A 6,735-nucleotide genomic window follows, 5' to 3' on the forward strand; every position below is an offset into this window, starting at 1 on the left:
CACACTTTGGGAAGCATTGCTCTACGGGAACACCTAAAAAAGCTAGGAAATATTTACCAAAAGGCTTTGATAATGGTTTTATTAACAAGAAAATAGGGTTTTATATTGCGTGATGAAATTTGGTAAATGTGGTATCATTTGATAATTTCATCATAATACTTAAGAGCATGGCTTATAGACCATTTATTCGGTTAAATTTACTTCTCAATTTTGTATATTTTAATAAATGTGGGGTGATAAAAACTATAATTTCGAAAATCAGAATTTCTGTTAAACCGTTACTATATGAATGGAAAAATTATCAAATGAGTGGTTAAAATACCGTATATTTGCATGTGTTTTTCCAGAAGTGGGGATTTTTTCATCATAAATGTAAAGATGTAAATGCCTACCATAAATTTAAAATGTACCATGCAGTGCGCTATAATTTTACCAGAACTTTTTTTTTCTCAGTGTAAATCTATCCTCAGTAGTAGTTACATTACAAAATAGGTCAGCTCCCATATAAACAACAAAAAAAAGTTCATTACTGAAATAACTAGGAGACAGATATAAATTGTTCTAAAAGTTGTAGAGTTAACCCAAAATAAATATCTGAAGTTCTCCCTCTTCCCCGAAGTGTGGCTTGGTCTCTAAGTTGAATTTATTGCGGAGGAGAGAATCTCAAAATGCGAAAAAACTAAAATTTCACTATATAAACAAATGAGGTATTATTTCCTACGCATTTTTTAAGCTTAATCTGATGGCACTAGAAGTAGATTAAACTATTTTTTTAAAAATTACAAGGGATTTAATACATAGAAGTGTACATAGTACATAGAAGCATTCGATTCAGCATACAAAGATACAATTTTTGATTATGCCTTCTGACGCGTCTGAAGTAACTATTTAGACTAATAAGGTACTGTACTGTGTATAATTTTTACGCTGAATCTAATTAAATCAAAACAAAGTTGAAAGCACTAACAGTTTAAAGGTTATTCAAGTTTTTATTCATAAAAAGCACACATTTGTATGTCTCCCTATCTGAACCTCAAGCATTGCTTTATTGACAAGCAATGTATTGGATGCTATATATTAGAGAAACTGAATCCAAGTGGATAGGGCTAATAATTAATACAATAGTTCTACTAATGTAAACTATTAGGAAAATTTTCTAGAAAAGTTAGAAATTCTTTCCTTTTTATCTTTATGTTGCTATTTACGTTAAATTGAATAAAATATAGAACTAATAGGTTTTAAATTATAAGAGTTTCATACGTAAAGAAAAATAAATTAAAAAACAAATGTTTTGCGTTTGAAACTCTCAGAACGCCTGAATTATTAGTCCTATCTAATTACTTTTTATTTCATTCGATTCGGCATAAAAAATTACACGGATGCAGTACTTTAAACATGTATTGTACAGCTATATAGGAAGTGCAAATATGCATAAGTACAGAAATTTACTTTTATACATAAAAACTTTAATAACTTTTGAACTATAAACTGTATAGACTTCAGTTAAATTTCATTCGACTCAGCGTAAAGAAATGCATTAGAAATACTACCTCATTTGTCAGACGTTAAAAAATATAATAAAAATAAACTTTTTTATACTTAATGCATATAGAGTGCACATAAGTAAACGTGATCTTTCCCAAGCTCGATAACACGTGATATTCAATCGGAACTTTAAAAAAAGTTGACGCACACTCAGTCAGCATAGTATGCGGTTTTAATTTTAAAAAAAGTAGTTTAAAAAGTTGCCCGTAGGAGAAAATTTGGCAATTTGAGTATAATACGTGCAATAAATAAATAATTGTCAATTGAAGCAGTTATTTACTTTTTTATAATTGTTCGGTCGTACTTGGAACTTTCGTTATATTTCTAATATCATAACAGCGCCCTCTACTGAGGAACTCTTTAATTAGTCAATAGAAACTCAATTCTCCTGCTAGCCAGTCGTTGCTGCAAGAATCTTGATGGATCTTGCTATGGTGTAAGCTATCTGTAAAATGTAGGTAGATTATTAATTAAAAATTTCATATCCATTACATTTGCTGTTAATTTGCCTTTGAATACCAGTGACCTTGGATTCGCAAAACAATAATTATAAACAGTATTTATTTATAATTTACAAATAAGGTTCAATGTCAGCACACTTTTGATGTTCTAGTAATTGCATGCGATATACGACATTTTCAACAAAAGCTCGTAGCATATTGCTTATTCCTCTGACGTATAAAGTAGATCTGTCTTTTAAAATTGAGATGTCAGGCACAAGTCCTTCAAAATGTATGCATTTCAAGTATCTCCTACATTAAGCTTCTTTTATAACAGGGCTGTTCAACTGGCGGCCCGCCAACTTCTTATTCTGGCTGATCGGCCTCAGTTTTCCCATTAAAATGCAAGCAAATTGTTTTATAATCCTTCTGTTCCATTGTTTTATAATTAATAATTCAACTATTAATTGTTATTGTATAAGAGGTAAGAGGTTATTGTTCAACTTTTTCAAACTGTGGCCCGTCAGGTGATCAGTGACCGGAATTCTGGCCCGTGGGCTCTTTGCAGTTGGACAGCCCTGTCTTATACTGAAGTGTCCAAATTTCATGCTTTGTTCTTGTCGAGAGCGCCAAGTTTTTCCCTAGGCAATTTTTAGAATTATTTTAATTTATAGAATTTAAAAGTTTATACTACTTTGAGTATGTTGCTAATTTTTTTTAACATTCTGATCTGTATATTACGTGTTATGGAGCTGAAGTCCTCCCCTAATTTTATGTGCACCCTGTGCGAAATCCCTTCGAACTTCTGAAGTATTTATCCTGTCTACTTGATTTTGGTGCCATTGGATTTAGCATAAAAATAAACAGAAAACAGTGTCTCTTACATTGTACTTATCCATCGTTTAATTTAACTGACTACATTTCCCGTATCCCTCACCAACTGACCTTCAGGTCAGGGGATGTTCATATGCGTGGGAGTGGAATCAGAGTCCTGACGATGATATTCTACGCTTGTCAATTGCAGTGAAAATACGATATCTACCAAATCTTGGTCTTCTTTGAGCTCCTTCGCTATTTTTAGACGTTTTTCGATACAGAAATATGGAGCTCTTCTCTTTCTAATCATTTCCATAAGTTTTTTGGGCGTCATGAATACCCATACTTATAAAGTTATAGGTTTATTTATATCTCCTGGGCATAATTCTTCACTAAAATCAAATTTTTAAAATGAAATATATGTTCTACTAGGATATTTCTATAGAATAATATTGTTAAGTAATTCAGTTCACTTTTAGCATCTTTCATATTAAATGTAAGCTAGTGACAAGAATCACCGAAAATGTAAAACTTTTTAATGCAGAACTCAATTTTTTTAATAAGTACTGTACTATGCAGATTTTTTTTTTTTTTTTGGCATGAATGATTTAATTATTACTATAATTGAAGTATCAATTATTATAGAATTAAAAATGTGAAAAAATATATACTAAATAAAATTAAGTCATCTGTACTTAAATTATTAATATTTTTAAATAGAATGTACTTTAAAAAATAACAGTGAAATTAATAAGAAAAGTGACCGTCAATGGGAATTAAACTTTGAGTATCCGGGCTAGAGTCGAGTGCATGATCACTAAAGTTGCTGCTGTTGCGAAACTTTCATATAAACTGTGCATAAATTTCCAAAGTTTTTTCCTTTTTATTTTATTTATTTATATTTTCTTGATCTGAAATAGTTGATGAAACTAAACTACTCGCCTCATCCTCAGACTGAGAGGTTCGAATCCGAGTGATGTTTAATCGACACGCATATACTACTCCCGGGTCACAAAGACTATAGAGCTGACTAAAGATGTCTTCTGGTCTAAAGATCTTCAGTGGTGAACGAATCATGTGTTAGAGTCCCCTAACCACCGGGCTAACCATGAAAGGTTTTCATGTTTTTCCTCACTATGTACCGTTAGAGCTGACTAGTTTTAGTCAAAATATCTACCACGAAGGCGAGTTAGTTCCAATACTTGATTCAGAAATTACCATGTTCTCTGACTTGGGGTCAAACTTACTGCTAAGTTCAACATTGTCCGCTAATCTGTTATGGGCCAGATGTTCAACATAAATATAAAACCGATAATAAATGCTTTTTTTTTTATCAGAATTGACTAAGGGGTTCTTTTATTTACAGAAATAAAAACTCTGAAACGTATAATTCTCATGCACCGAGCCTTTATATGGAAGGCAATTTCGCAAATCTCTTATTAGCCATGGAAATTGCTTTTCCTGAGACTAACTTAAGACACTTTCAAATAATATTTTTTTATTATTATTATTATTATCATTTGTATTCTTCTTCTTATTATTATTATTATTATTATTACTATTATTATACTGTTTTGTATAGAAAAAGACAAAATCCATTCTTTGAATAATTCAGAATTTCTTTTATTTAAGACTATTTGTTGAAATAATAAAAGCAACAATTTAAATACCTTAAATTGAAGGTGATGTCTAGAATTTTAATTCTAAGTAATTTACCCCTATGAGGAAACAATACTAAGAAACAGTTTTACGTATTACTTTTTTACTTACAACTGTAATGTCCTAGCTCATTGCGGCGTTTAGATTGATAGAAATTTGCACCAATGAGCGTGCAGATAATTTAAATTCCATTAAACAATTCAGCCCAGTACAGCACCGTCGCGAAGTTGAATAATAAGGAAGCATTTAAAATTTTGTGGTTCTTAAAAATTTTTTAACGCATTTTGATGGGCGAACGAATTAAGAAAAATGTTTGTTTATTTTTTATACAACCTGTTTTAGACAGAAAAAAATATTTTTGACACTTTTGGTGTCTCATTTATAATTTTAAAAAAATAACCATGTAAGAAGCCTTATTATTTTTTAAATAAAAAACGTATTAATGTTTTTTTTCACATTAAAGAATCATTCCTCACTTTTTCTGATACGTTACCAGTTCTAAATTGTAAATAAAATAAATATTTAAAAAAATAAATATAAAAAAACATCTGAAATATAATAAACAAAACATCTACACGACATAATAAAAAAACGTCTGAAATAAAATTAACAAAGCATCTACATAACATCATAAAAAAACATAATTTAAAAAAAACATCTTTAGGCATGATATTTCTTTTTATTATTACATTTGAGCTCCTTATTGTAGACTACAAAGACATTTTTAACTTTGGTTTTTACAATCAATTTTTATATATTGACACACATATATAAAAATAATATGAAAAATTTTAAATAATATAACATTTTAAAAATCGGAGAGAGTAATAATGTTTTTTACCGCATTTTAACTGGATGATTTTAAAACTGGCCCCCTCACACACAACTGATCCCGCCAACCTCGACCTTGAACTTACAATATCGAAAACCACATAACTTTATTTTATAGAACAATAAATTCGGGAGTAAAATATTTCCCATTAAACGTAATTATCGTTTTTATCCTGATATGAAGCATTAGATGGCGACACTGCGGAACTAATGATAAAAAGCTAACAATCAACTTGTACGGCGAAAGTAATAATAATTGTTCGTCGGAAAATTAAAAAACAATGTCAATCAATCTGAAAGATAATACAAGTTTGATTTGATTTTTAAAATAAAGTGAATAGGAATGTGTAAACTGTGGAATTTAAAACGCAGAAGAAATATATTGTTTTGTTTCTTAATTTTTTTATACATTCGAAATTTGTATTTAATTTTTCACTTTTTTTTTGTCAAATAACAAATGTGTGAAAAGTTTGGGATTCAATGCATTTTAGGAAACAGTACAAGAGCCAGAAACGGCTTACCAAATCTAAAAGCAGAAGTTTGGCTCAGTTACGCGTAGACATGGCATACCCGTCTGTCTTTTTATTATTATTATTTACTTATTATACATATAAAGTCCGTTTTTTTAGCAATTATTCTGGATTTTTTGTATATTTTTTAACCATTGTAAACTTTGCTTATTTCTGCAAATTTTATGCATTGTAAAAAATTTTGCTCTTTCAAATTTATTGAAAATGTAAATAATCAGTACGCGGTACCAGTTCTTACTGCAGCAAGTATATTTGATACGAAATACTAAAGTTATCCCCGCTAAGAATTCACATCATTAATCCTTATCTTCCGATTTAGAAAAACGGTTAGAAACTGATTAAACTCTAAAGACGATATTGTGATGCCACAAAAGGCATTACATATTTCCTAACTCTTAAAATTTCTTTAATATCTTAAACTTATTTTTTTAATTATTCTTAATCGAATTTTAATTAAATTAAACCAATTTTTTATTACATTTAATAAAAAAGTTAATGTAGAATATTTTATTCTTTTTTTAACAATCAATGTAACGGTTAACTTTTTATTTCTATACTAATGTAAGACTCATCAATTCACTGTCGTGACTGAATCAAAAACAAAAATCTACTTAGAACTCTTTCTTTCTTACCACAAAAATGCTTCATTTACATGGTTTCACTAATTCTCTCAATCTTTTGAACGTTATTCTTTCCCCAAATTATTTTCAAATTTAATATCGATTATGGAGGTTGACTTTATTTTTGGCTATGTTATCTTTCGATAATTCGACAACCATGGATCTCCTCCCAATGCTTCTAACTGTCCGTTGGGAACAATTCATTTACTTGCAATTTGGAATCAGGATTGGATAGCCTTTGGGCCTCTCAGTCCCAACAGTTGAATATCTATCTTAACAGAAATTGTCGATGTT

The sequence above is a fragment of the Parasteatoda tepidariorum genome, chromosome 1 (assembly GCF_982258835.1).
Source record: "Parasteatoda tepidariorum strain Cologne lab strain chromosome 1, Ptep-v5.0, whole genome shotgun sequence".
Taxonomy (NCBI): domain Eukaryota; kingdom Metazoa; phylum Arthropoda; class Arachnida; order Araneae; family Theridiidae; genus Parasteatoda; species Parasteatoda tepidariorum.